Here is a 15,057-nt window from a genome sequence, read left to right on the forward strand (position 1 = left end):
AGGGAGGCTAGGGTAAATTACTAATTCTTCTGCATTGTTTTATATCTTATTTTCCTTGCAAGCAATTACAGATATTCTTTGTGTTTGTTTTTTTTTAATTTGTATTTTATTTATTTATTTTTACCATACAAATGAGTCTAAAATAGCTTTTTAAAGAATCTTTGCCATCAGACAGCTGCACCGTACTAATGAGACACAGACGGATAGAATCACCCTCGGCCTCATCACTCCTCTGAACCGTCACATGCAAATATAATTAGCTATGATTAAAATGAGCGGCGTTTAATTAATACCTCCGCGGCCTCTTTCTGTCGACTTTTCCATTTCCTGCGCCGCTTATCTCAGATCCTCCCATCAGCTGTGTAAGTCTTTCTAGGTGTTTTGTTCTTGACACGCGCTTTTGTAAAATATGGATGTGATCAGAGAAGAACATTAAACCTATATAAAGTCACAAGGTTTATTTCACTTCCAAAACAGTTTGAAGCACGTCTGCAGTAACCAGATGAGCACAATGTGAAAATGCAATTCCAAGTCATTTTTAAAATGTTTCTGACTTCAACAATGCCAAAGTCAGAACCACAAATATGCACACCTGACTATCTGACTTTATTTGATGTTCATGTACTCTTGCACAAGTGTTAATTTAACATGACTGAAATTCACTTAAATTACCAAAATGGTTGTGGCCACTTAATCTCACTTAATCTTTAGTTGTGGTTATGGAGGGTCTTCAATTTATGGGCAAAAGAGATATTTAAATGATGCAAACTGTGGAAATATAATAATGGCTTATTTATTTATTTACTTTTAGCACATGTGATATATTGAATGCTATTTCAATAAATAAAAAGTAAAAATGTAAGGGTTAGAAGCCAGAAACAGTAAGTGCTAGGATTTGGGACACTCTGCAAAAAAGAACTTTTGGGATGTGTCCACTTAGAAAAGGAACATTTTTTATTTGTCGGAAAAAATTCCAGAACTCAAAAAACAACAAAACAAACATAAAACTAATACTAATACAGATAAATTATATATAATATAATAATAATTATAATAATACAGATAAAACGTAAATATTCCCTGAAGACTCCCTTCTTTAGATATGAGGAGCAGCAGGCACCAGCAGTGGTGAGTGCAGACTGCCTCTTTCATTTCAGTCATAAATCTGCTGGCGCTGTGAGCTGCTGCTCAAGAGTTATTTTCAATTTTCATAAAAGTTGGGCATCCCTGTTTTGTTTGTTTTTTTCACTTTTCCTCTTTCGCGTCTGTTTTATTCATTTTAGTATTATTAGTCTCAGGAGTCAAGGGGAGGTAAAATACAGACTTCTGCATATGTGTTATCATAATATAAACATATAGAGAGATTACACTTCTGGTATTGTATAATATAAAAGCATTCTTTTCTTATGGACAACCCTCCTCATGGATTTGCAGTGATGTTCATTAATAGTTTGTAGTGTTGAGTTTGTTTTGTTTGTTTGTTTTTACCAGAGAAGTTTGTTTCACATAATTTGTTTTTAACAGTCATTATAGTTATTAATTGTGTCAGCAAGTTTTAGAAAAAGGCTTTTATTCATGTAACCAGCTTCTAAAACCAAATTCTTTATATCCTTTGCACATTAAAGAGCCCCATTAGCTGATTTATCCACAAAACTTTTTTAAAGCCTAAGCAGAACACCATAATGAAAGAAAAGCTTTTAAAACCACCATTGTTTTCCCATCATCACTGAGTTGTTTGCATATCTCTTCCTCTCTCATTTACACAGACAGAAAAAACATGCAAATTAGTGCTGGCACCTCAATAAAGCAATCTATTGATGTACTGTTTCCACACCCTGGCGTACACACATGCACACACAGTCTGTTTTTACCGCTGCTGTCATCGTCTCATCTCCTTCCTCATCTCACCTCAGGATGAGGGGACGGTCAGTGAAAGGCAGAGGCTGATGGCTGAAGAATAACAGTCGATCATTATAGCTGAGCTCAGCAGAGTCCAGCAGTCCAAGTCAGAGGCCATCTGAAGCATCACCTTGGTAAAAAAAAAAACCAAAGAACCTTTCTGTGTGTCAGTAGATGTCAATGCACCTTCACACATACAGTGGAATGAGAGGAGACAAATATACACAAACACCTGCAGCTTTGATTGAGATTACTGTGAAGAGCAGTGGCAGTGTCTTTAGCTCTGTTTATTTATTTTTGTTAGCGTAGCATGGATGCATAGAATTATTGCTAGACTAATGAATTGCCCTATCCAGTACAATGGCCAGTATTAGGTTAATGATAATGCATGCATGTAAATAAGGGTCATGTAACAAGAAATTCAGAAACGCCTCAGGTAATTTTTAAGCAGTTAACAAACAGCATTGTCATTATGTAGTTTATTAATTAAGGATTTCTGTAAAGTTTATGTTTGGAAACATTAAGTGTGATGTGATTCCTGCTCCAAAAACGCTAAATCTGATTTGAAATACTGCTATCCCTTTCAGTGTTGTTGCATTTTCTTTTTCTTATCCAATTCAATCAATTCAGTGAGAGGCAGGGTGTACATCTTGGACAGGTTGCCAATCTTCCACAATGCTAACACAGAGAGACAGACAAACATTCAGGCTCACATTCACACGCATGCTCAGTTTAGAATCACCAATTAACCTAAAATGCATGACTTTGGTCTGTGGATGGAAGCCAGAGTAACAAGAGAGAACCCACACAGACACAGGGAGAATATGCAAGCTCCACACAGAAAGGCCCTAGACTGGCTTCAAAGTGGTAACCACCACAGCACCTTCCTGTGGGCTGTTATTTTATGATGTATATCTAGAAGTCCACTGCTGACGAGCTGCCAAGTGCTGGAGCTCTTCCACTGTGTCAAAAAGGGAGACCATTCAACTTTAAATGTGACTTTATGGGTAACAACGTCAAAAGAACCAAACATGAACAAGAGGGTGGCAAAATGGCACATGCCACAATTTAAGTTGCTAAATTTCCTCTCTTACTGATCCTGCTGGTCACACCTCTGACCTGATCCACCAACTCATAAGTTCTTCAATTAAAAATAGCAGTTCGGTAAATTAGATTTTTCTGGGCACCTCACGCGTTTGGCTGATTGATCTTTGTAAACAAAAATCTAAAGGTTGTCTGGAAAAATGACATTTGTAACAATATTATTACAATTTCTTTTATTTCATAAATATCACTGATCATACATTTCTCTCTTAACCTTCCGTTTTTAAAAATGTATTCTAACATAAAACATATAATTGTCATCAGTGATGCCGTTAGCTCTGTTTACAGCTTTAGCTATCACAACTATTGGCAGGATTTTACTTTGAGATCCTGTGTAGGTTTCCAGTAATTATGTTAAAGCAACATAGTAATGAATCTGAAGGAAAAGCCTGAAGCTGTTCCCATTCTAGCATTCTGTTACTGCCGAGGGGACTTTGGTCTGCAGGGAGGAGGGTTTAAAACTCGGGGTCCAGCAGTAAAATTGCTGCTGGTGGGGTCATGTGATGCGCAGGGTCATGTGAAAAGTCACTTGCACTCTGCATAACCTTGTAAAAAACGTAAAAGACATGTCAGCTATTCTTGGATCTTCATGCTTGTTTTACAATTGAATGAAATGTCTTCAGGGAAGTTTAGGGGAGTCCATCTGGCCTGATGTAACTCAGAGGTAGATGTTATGCTTCGATTAGTCACCAAACATGATAGTCCCAAGCAGAAGAAGCCAGTCCTAACTCATTCCTCATGTGTCACGCAATTTATGTTTGTTTCAGAAATCACTGAGCCTAAAATATCTTGAACTAATTTATTCATTAGTGAATGGCAAACAGCATCTTGTTCATGTTCAGGGATCTAAAATCAAAGTATCTGGTAAGCAAATAAATACATTTGCATATATGGAACAACATAAAGTACTGTGCAAGAGTCTTGAGTCATGTCTAATGTCTTCACATTTGCTAGGAAAATGCAAAGCAGATGCAGAAACGTGCAGACATGGAAATAAAGTATATGAGGCAAAAATAAGTTTGTACAGTTTTAACCTGCTGGAACATCAGTATCTGGTCATCTTCATTTTTCAACACGCACTGAACTCTCAGGCAAGATCTTGTAATTTCTTTAAGTGGTCTTCAGGAAAAGTTCTTCAGGCTTCTTGAAGGACATTCAAAGCTCTTCTTTGTATGTTTCTTCCTTTTGTCCTGTTTCCTGTTGAGATGATCCCACGTTGCTTCAATAATGTTGAGGTCCGGGCTCTAGGGAGGCCAATTCATGACTGATAGTGCTGCATTATGTTTCTTTTTCTATACTGGTATGCTTTTAATATTGGTAGTGGTTGGGAACATTGTCATGCTGATCATTGATTAACTGTGAAAAGATCTCCAACACCACCAGCTGAAATGCAGCTCAAAACCATGACAGACCCTCCACCATGTTTTGCAGATGATTGTCGACACTCACTGTTGTACCTCTCCTGACATCCTCCATACATATTGATGATAATTTGGCAAAAGTTTCAAATTTGGATTCACCACTCCAGCACATCTGTTGCCACTGATTTTCAGCTCAGTTTTTGAGTAATGTAGCATACCTCAGCCTTTTCTCTCTGTCTGCCATATTTAAAAATGCCTTTTTGACAGCTACCCTTCGACTGAGACTAATTCTGATGAGGCTTTGGCAAAGAGTGGATGGCTAAAAAAAAGAAACTGAAAAAGAAAACCCCCATAGCTGCCTGTTAGCTAGGAACGTCTTCTTCTTCTGTTTTTTGATGAGTACAGTCTCTGGCTTCATGTGAAAATTATTTTTGATTTGTTATACTTTGTAGCAGCTTTAATTACTCTTTAAAAAATCTTTATTGAGAGAAAGTGTTCCAACAACAGCAGCGGGGAGAGTTGTACTGGACTGCTGTACTTGCTACTGTGGATAAAGCAAATATAAAATGTTTTTATATTTAAATTGTCCATTTGAATGCATTTGAAATTGACTTTTGCTGCACTGTCATTATGTGGGATTTGGAGGCAATGGAAAACCAGTAGCACACTTAAGAACCTCAGGATCTAAATTTGAGGAAACCACAAATCATTATTTAACTGCCAGTGAAAAGCTGTTTACAGATTTAGTGGTTCGTCATAGAGTAATACATTAACATTACTTTAAACCCACAAAAAAAAAAAAACCTCTAAAAGACTTTCTTTCTTGGGCAAACACAAAGTTATCAGATTAAATAATATTTATTGTGATTTTCGGCCTACACTGTGTGTACTATAATGGACCAGTTTGTATATAGACTTAATCCAGGACTGACTCTGGGGTTCTGATGGGCTAGAGGGTTTTGTATCTTCGGGGGGACCCAGACATGGCTCTGGTTCTGTCTGGGACCCATCTGAAAGTACACTGTCAGGCTGGCCCAAACACTGGCTGATGGGGCTTTTAGAAGAGCAGAGTGAGTGACAGAAGTTTAGAGGAGATCTGACACTGCAGCCTGTGGTGCTGCTGTTTATGTATGTATGCTAGCCCTCCAAAACCAGTGTTTATGAAAACAGTGGCTCTCTGCCCATCAGATACAAGCTCGATGCCTGGGACAGGGTCGGCTCCTCCGAGAGCACAGAAAAGACAGAAAGACAGAAAAAGATAGAAATGTTCAAGAAGACAAGAAAACTGGACAGTAACACAAATGGAAAATATAAAAACCAGACAGGGGGGTTCATTTAATGCAAATGTGGTCAGAAATGACTCCCCAATGCTCTCATTGTCTGTCTTTATTACGTCCTCTGTCAGTTTCTCTCATTCCCTCTCGTTCCAAATGTTTTTGCTAAACTCTAGAAAAAGTACTTTGCCTTTCTCACTAATCCTCTCCTGCCTTTAATTTGATTTCTTCCCTCTGTTATGCCCCTTCGGTTGTCTTCCTCCTTAATTAGCTCATATCCCTCTGGTTTGCCAGATTGGGGTCGTTAACGTGCACACGGCACAGCCCCAAATCAAACACATACAGCCCTCCCGCTCCCGAGCATCACATGCACAAACTTTTTTTTGCTTCTTCATCTTCTTTCAAGGAGAAATAATATCATTACATCCTGTTTTTTTGGTGCTTTCCTCCAGCTGTTGCAGTTACCTGTTGTTTTCTGTTATGATGCGGTCAGGAGACGTGTCGTTTATTCAGGATCATTTGAACTGACCTTCACTCTTATTTTGTTTTACAGATGATATTCTATACAACCACTTTACTCAAAACACATTTCTTTATCCACTGTTGTTGCTTTGCAGCTATAGTATCCTCCAGTATGTATGATTTGTGCAGCTGCACACTCACACGCTGGCTCTCTAAGTTTATTTCACTCGTCCTTGATCATTTTTGTGTTATCAAAGGAAAGCCGAGAGAAAACTGCCTCTCAAAGTTCACATTTCAAATATTTTAATTGTTTTATGCAGCTTTCATTTATTTTTCTAATAATCCCCCAAGGCAGCTGGAAGACTGTTTACTGTCTTTGATTTGCAGTACTGTAGCTTTCACTCCAAGCGTTAATTAACCTTCAAATGGAGAATTTATTGTAGGCACACGTGTGTGTATGTGTGTGCATACTCAGGGAACACACACTCACACACCATCATAAAATCAACAATGGAAGAGACTTTTTTCTGCCTTTCATCTGAGATCTGTCTCCATGCTTCTCTCTCTCTCACTCTCTCTCTCTCTCTCTCTCTCACACACACACACACACACACACACACACACACACACACACGCACACACACGAACCAGACAACGTGCAAGTCGACATTTATTCACTCTCTTTCTCCTCCTCGTTCCTTTGTGCTCCAAAGTCTAACTCACATCTCAGCTTCCAGATTCTTTGAACTTCTGTCAGCATTAAAATAACATTACAGGTTCAAAGACAACAGATATCTGTTTTCTGCTAAGAACCAGTTAACCTCCCTTCCTTTCACTCTGTTTGTCTCGCTTCAGCTCTTTTTTTATTGTCCTATATGTCATCCTTGAGGTTTCTTTTTCTGCTCATTTGTTACATAGCTGGTAAAAATTTCTATTATTGTGATATAGGTTCTCATTAGCTGTTCAGTTTAATTAAATGAGCTCATTCTTATGAAAATTGGAGGCTGATAGTGATTTCCTTCCCTAGCAACTATCGCTCACCTTGTACAGCAATTCTTAATTAGAAACCAGCTTGATTGACATTGGGCAAGCACTTACGCACGTATAAACATATATACGTGATCGCCTTCTTCATTCAACAGTACAGCTAAACCTGAAATCACGTTCCCATATATTTATCTTATCGATCAGGTTCTTACTTTTTTCATGATATTGGAAGTAAAGATGTCTGTCCTCTCATGGATATTTGACTTGTGGTACTGAAACTGTCAAAAAATATACACATAAGACTCAGCAGCAATATATCTTAATACATATATCCAAAAACCTTTTAATACAGTTTAATGTGGAACTGAAGAAGAAGAAGGAAATTTTGAGTGATCTGTCTGTAGCAGAAATCTTTGCTACCTGTGGGTTTAGGTCACCACAGACACACAGACAGAAACTTGTCCAAACTGTAATTCAAGGAAGCGCTCCTCAGATCAGTGCAGTGCATGAAAAAAGAGAAACTTGTTAACAAATTCACAGCAGGTGTGGCAGTAACAACTAGCACTGCTCCCTGAATCACTTTGCCTCACCACCTGCAGCAGAACCAAAAGCTACACCACACAGCCATATTGTCCTTTGGAAAAACAAACAAACCACCAGTTCATTTATATAGAGCCAAATCAACAGTCACCTCAAAGAGCTTTATATTGTAAGGTAAAGATCCTACAATAATACAGAGAAAACCCAGACAATCAGATCACCCCTTGTGCGTAATGACTTTGTAGACTGGGAAAAAAGTTCCTTTTAATAAGAAGAAACCTCGGGCAGACGCTGCGACCAGTTCGGGGTAGGGGAGGATGACAGGACAAAAGACACACTGTGGAAAGAGCCAGAGATTAATAATAAGTAATGATTAAATGCAGAGTGGTGAATAAACACATAATAAGAGAAAAGAGGTGAGTGAAGAAGACACAGTCAGTGTATTATGAGAAGCTTATTGTGGTTTAACTAAAATCTTTTTGGCTGGCAGAGCTGAGGTGATTTTTTGGCTTATTATCTCAAAATAATAATTTCCTCACCTAAGAGAAAGTTTTAATTGGAGAAAGTTTTAATTTTGAAAGGCTTTTTTTTCCTAGTTCAAGTTACTTGTTGCTCTAAATCTTTGAGAACTTGGCATCGTGGATTTAGGCTGCCTCAGACTCCTTCTTGTAATCCCCATGATACTGAGATTGAGGTTGTGTGGGATCATGACCATCTGCTGCAGGACTCCTGGTTCACTCCAGTTATATGTTTGGCACCATTGTCACACTGCAGAATAAATTTAGGACAGATTTGACTCTTGATGGTCCCTTGATGAAACTTGATAGTATGAAAAACTGCATATAGTGGTAAATTTATTCTGACCCTTTGTTCGTTTATTTCCTGCTCACGTCTCTTCTTGTGAGAGCACTGATAGGTTAATTTATGCAGTGTTTACTGTCCCGAAAAGATTCCCATCAGGCCTTTCTCTCCTCTGTTTCTTTTTGTCCCCGTTGCTCTTTTCAATGCTTCATCGCTGCATATTAATCATCAGGTGTGTGTACATAACATCATTTCACAGTGGCGACAATGCAGACAGGGGCACAGACCATTCAAGGGTGACAGTGAGATACATATGGCAGATAATGCAGAACAAAATATCCCGTTCTTTTGTTTCTTCGTCTGTGTCGTGAAGGATCGAATGGTCTATTTACTGTTGCAGCTCTCTAAGATATATTAGTATCAGTCTAGATTCAAGTTAGCAAGTGATCTATTGGTTGCAGATACTGTATGTATTTCCTTGCTTTTTTTTTCTTTGATTCATTAACCATTAAAACTTTCATTGATCTTTATTAAATCCCTAAGAGATGTAAGTATTAAGGAAAAGTTAGTGAGCATTACCATAGGAAATACTAGATATTTACATAAAAAAATAACGCAGGTGAAATAACTAAATAAATAACTAAATATCTCAGGAGAATAAATACTTATATAAATATTCATTCTGATAAGTAATGAATCCTTAATTCTTATAAGTAATTAAGTAACAATCAGTGACACCTATAGCGCTCACATTGGTTGCTATAAGTGTCTATACATCATCTATACAACTATAGTAGAATGTTTACAAAATGCATTTAAATGATGAATTACTAATAAAGTTTTCTTCATACGTGGAGGTTGGCCAGTCCCTTCCTGCTTTCTCAATTCAATTCTGCAATACCAACAATAACAAGAACATAAAAAAGCTAATTACCCAGCAAAGACTTTGAATTCAGAGTGTGTATTTAATATTTTATCTAAGTTTATCACCCATTAGGGTGTAGTGTTTTAATTTTTAGCTTACATTTTTACATCCTATACATTTATACACGAATTATCTTGTTAATAATTTATGCAATAATTTTATCCTCTGTTCAATACTATACTGCTGCTGCTGAACCCACACTTGTCCTTTTAAACAATATTAGTTCAGTGTTTTAACATTTTCGATTTGTTGCGTTTTATACTTTTTATATGCGCCACAATTTGTTTCTTGTTTAATGGTACATCTCACATGATTTTGGTATAAATATAATTTCATCTTGCTTGGTTTCCTATAAGAGGTGCTAGTGATGCTCAGCGATAGTAGATAACCAACAGCATTTTGCAGATAAAGATCACAGAATAATATAAGAATATTTAATTAATGGTTTAGGGAAAACACAATATATGTTCATGGGTATTTTTTGTAATAAATATGTATAATTTATAATAATTTATGGGCAATTAAAAATAGAAAAAGATTTTTATAAATTATTTAATTACAGATTTAAAATATACTTACAATGTAATTTAGTTGTACTGTTATACGACATTTTACCATAACTGTTACCTCTTATTTGTGAGTTTTGCATGTTTCAACGACTTAAGTTTGTGTATTCTCACAGCTGATGTGCCCATTCACACAAACAAACAAGCATGCAAACACACACAAACACACTGGTTATCATGTATTCAGCGTGTTTGGGTTGGTGGTTTTGCCTCCCCAGCCACTACCAAACTGAAAAATCAGATTAGACATACTCCTGGCTCTTGTTCCTGTTCGGACTGGTTGTGGATGGTGAGATTTAACAAGGGTTGGGGTTGAAGTTGTGTCTTCGTGGATGTCACGCCTAAGGCTTAAGGGTAGTTTCCCATGGAAATGAGCCATTAAAACTGAAGATTTATTTATTTTTCTCCTTTCTCTTTTCCTTGTCTGCATTTGGCATGGGGTGGAAAGTCAGGCAGGCTGTTTGGGAATGATGTGGGGGACAGGATGGAACGCCCCCAATGGAAGTCCGGCCCATGAGTTAAATTTCATAAATGGAAATGCTGCCTCGATTATCGGGTTTTATTATTTATTCAGCAAAATCTAAAAGGGGTTTGGTGTCTAAAGTGCTTCTGATTTTCTCCCAGTAATTAAAATGTGTAACTGGATGTCTTCCAGTCATAGACAGGGGTTACAGCAAAGGCATTAAAGCTGATAAACCAGTCTAAGAGGGGCCTTTTCTTTTCAGCTGTAGTTTTCCACTTCCATCCCTTCTCTGCCATGTTCTTCTGCATCCCTGAAAACAAGGCCAAGGCGTGCATGCACAGGCTGGTTTTAAGGAGATGGGACGATAGTAGACAAGTGAGGGATGTGGTTGAAGTTCTGCTGTTTTATCAGCACAGCACAAGGCCAGCATCGATGCACTGTGCCCAACTTTGATGTGCAGCCCAGAGACACCAAAACAAATTCGACCCTCATTCAAACAAAGCGAAAGCAAACCACAGCAAAGAGGACATGTTTGCTGCTCCTGTTCAGCAGAAACCTGCTGGAATTGCTTTGTTGTTAAGCTTAGCCTAATGCAGAGAATAAAGAGATAAATCCAGTTTTAGGTACTAAGGATGCTCTGCTTTCTTAAGTATCCATTGTTTTAAACTTTTGGACTTTGGGTCGAAAACTGCTGTTCTCAAACACCACATTAATTAATAGTGCAAATATTGAGAAGTTATTCAGAAGGTATAACATACAACCCATTATATTGCAACTGGAGCTTTAAAATTGTCATTAGCATTGCCTACAGTTTTATATAAGGAATAAAAATGTTAGAGGGTGTTTGTAGGCAAAACTAAACTTTTAACACAACATGTCAAACAGTTGTAACTCTCAGTTAAATCATCTGACAATCCCTCATCCAAGTTTGTCGATGTAATAATAAAAGCTGAAGAAAAGTCCCTCATTAATGTCAAATGGTTGTTATTAACTGTATTTTCAGTAAGCACGAGCAATAAAACATGGAAACACAGCCCTCGTCTTGTATTTTAGGGATTACATTCATCCTACATTGTACGCTTTTGTTTTTCCGTGTATGTTTTTGCAGCAGTGATACGAGCTCCCCTGAGTTCAAGTAAATACCAATGCTCCCCATAACTGTGATCATGAGTGTCTGCTCTTTCTGTGTATTAATCTCTGTAATCCCAGTGTTTGTTTAACAAAATATGTGGCTCATTTAGAACCTCTGTGGATTTAGAGGCAGGATGATATCATATGGAAAAGGTTATCTGGCTGGTTAACTCGTCTGGATGCAGTTTTAACAAACTGTTCCTATCATTTTTGTTTCTCTCTCTTTTTATTGGTCAGGTTTTCCTTCTTCTTCTTTTTTGCCGTATATTTTAATAGTCCACTGTTGATTAGCTATAATTTAACTTACATGACAGTTGCATAACAACTGTGAGGGAAACCCACCTCTTCACAGAAGTTGTGACTGTGAAGAGGTGTCACAGATATATATATATGTGTGTATATATATATATATATATGTGTATATATATATATATATATATATATATATATATATATATATATATATATATATATATATATATATATATATATATATATATATATATAGCAGAGATAACATGGTAAATGGACTAAAAAGAATGGAAAACTTGGGTAATGCTATTAAAAAGAAAAAACAAACCTGAACATGTCACAGCTGATTAGGAAATCTAGGAACAGCTTACTAAAATGGTTAAAAAAAGAAAAAAGAATCCAACAGCTGAAGAAAAGTTTTTAATGTAAAATCACATATAATTTGGGGAAAGTTCAGAGAATCCAGAGGAAACTGTACTTGAAGGACAAAATGAATATTGAATGACTGCGAGCCACAGGTACTGCTTTAAAGCAGAGGTGGGACCAAGTCATTGTTTTGCAAGTCTCAAGTAAGTCTCAAGTCTTTATCCTCAAGTCTCAAGTCAAGTCTCAAGTAATGTCAGGCAAGTCAGAGTCGAGTCTCAAGTCACTGGTGTAAAAGTCCGAGTCAAGTCACAAGTCTGAAACTTTGAATTTCAAGTCCTTTCGAGTCTTTAAAAAAAAAAAAAACGAAAAAATAATGTTGCAGTTATGCTAAATGTAAATATTAGACCATGTAATTTTAAAATCTGTGTTTTTCTCAACACATGACAAAATAGTGAACTTAGAAAATATACACAAATTGTGAAATTGCACCTCTTTAAAATGCAGCTCAATTAAACCTAGCTCCAAGAATAATTTTCACCGACAGTTCTGAGATAAGCTGCATGTTATTCTTGGATGCGGTTGTAGGACCGGCTTTAAAATCGCATGACAAAAATATCATACACATTAAAAAAAACTGTATCACCAACGTAGCCTGGACAACATTTGCTAGTTAGATGAAGTCAGCTATCTCATCTTAGCATATTTATATGCATATTTATAATTATATGGTTCTTGGAGTGAGTGCACACACTCATGAAGTTTAGTAACTTCCGGTCACTGCAACAAGCCCAGGTACAGTTTACCGACGGATGGGTGCAGGACCTTGAAATGCACCGTGTAGAACGAAAGACCATCGTACGTATCATAAGTTTACCAGTCTCACAAATCGTCGTCATAAATACACATTCGTTAACCGTTTATTAATAGGACCTTTGAGCTCAACGGTAATTAATTAGTAGTGGAAATAATTTCTGGTAGCATCACAGAAATGTAGCAGTGACAACAATATTGTATGCTGTAATCGTACTGGGCAATTAGTGATACAAAAAACCTGTTTTATCCTGTGAATAAAAGTATATGTTTTTGTCAATGTACCATAATAACAGAAGCGAAACGCAATATTGTGTCAGGACAATTCACTATTTATGCACAATAAATAAAGGAGCATAGCGCGACAATTTCTGTTCAGCGCCAGACTTGCTTGTAACCTATATCACTAATTATGTTATGAAAATGACGTATTAACTACTAAAAAACACTGACCTTCGTGTAAATGCTTGGAGCAGACTAACCTGTGAGCTGGAGGGTTCTGGGACGTTATATTTGATCTTTGAATGGCTGCAATCCAGGCCATCCGTCGCGTCTTTGTTACTTCGGAAACATGGCTCGAACAATTTCTCTTCAACGACGTAATCCGATAACAACCGATCTCTTTACCCGTCGGCTTCCCGTGGCTGTCATGCGACCGGCTATTGCAGTTAATAATACAACGGCTTCTTGACATTTTTGTGTTTCTTTTTATCGCTGTATAACTGATTTTAATTGAAAGCCTGCGTGCGCTAGTACCGCTTGCCACGAGTTCCCAGAATCCTTTGCGGTTCTACCCGTGAATGACGTCACATTTTCAATCTCTATATAATATGCATGTTAAATTTTATATTTGGGGTAAAATATCAAGTCTTTTCAAGTAAACCGGTTCAAGTCCAATTCAAGTCCCAAGTCATTGGTGTAAAAGTCCAAGTCAAGTCACAAGTCTTAGAACATTTTTTCAAGTCAAGTCTAAAGTCATAAAATTAATGACTCGAGTCTGACTCGAGTCCAAGTCATGTGACTCGAGTCCACACCTCTGCTTTAAAGGATGACAGGAATCTGCAGAGGAAATCAGTGAATGGGCTCTGGCTTGTTATCCACATCCAGTAGTAACAAGCAGGTTATAACATTTATTAATGGGGGTGGATTAGTGCACATGGCATGAGTAACTTGCATCTGTGAAGGTTAAAATTTAATGCTGGAAAAAATATATAAACACAATGAAACATAAACTGTAATTTTTGTGATTAGATGATGTTTTTTTGGTTTTGTTTTTTAAATTTGGAGAGAGCCTGCTTATTTCGGCAATGAGGTGCCAAACTACATTCTGAATGTATTACAAGAGACGTAAAGGTGCTTAATGGGGCTAAACCGACCTGATCTAAGCTTTCACAAAGGAGTCTGTGAACCGTTCCCTCAGTATAAAAGGGAAAACATTAGCTTTCTCAAAACTACAGCAATTGATTTCCACTTACTCAGTTCAGTGTCTTTCTGCTGCCTTATGTTACTGAGTACCATGGATGTGTTTCCCCCTTAGGGGAAAAAACCTTTCTGATGAATATGAATGAAGAAACACAATTTCATTAGTCATAATATGGAAACATTTCACTCAGGTAATTTTATGCAGTTGTGATGCCTGTGTAAACACTGCAGGCAAGGTATGAAGGGACATGAGAGTAACTGACTGTACACACATAAATCGGCATGCACGTAATTGCTAACACAGGAAAGACGGACACATGCAGACATTTACAATCAGGTTTTCTGCTACTTTGATCCATTGGCCCAGGCCTCAAGGCTTTGAAAACCTTTCAGTATCTTGCTCTTAGTTTGGACCATGGTTATTGTGGTTAGTCTAATGTCTAATATCAAGGATTAATGACATAACTCCCACCTGGAGAAGCAGACTTTGAACAGCCATTATTAAGCCTGCTGGACAGATAAGGCAGCCATTAGCTAAGCTAGATCATTTCATGGCTACTGCAACAGCAAGAGTGACAGCCCCTGAACGATGACTACGCCCAATGAGATGCACTGCTCCCCCCTTTTTTCCCCTCTTGGCATGTCTGCAGAAATGTGGTGGAGGGTATTGTGTGTGGGTTACAGGCCGTTTTGA

The sequence above is a fragment of the Rhamphochromis longiceps genome, linkage group LG5 (assembly GCF_057381845.1).
Source record: "Rhamphochromis longiceps isolate RC_006_pf linkage group LG5, R_longiceps_female_GT1.1, whole genome shotgun sequence".
In the NCBI taxonomy this organism is placed as follows: Eukaryota; Metazoa; Chordata; class Actinopteri; order Cichliformes; family Cichlidae; genus Rhamphochromis; species Rhamphochromis longiceps.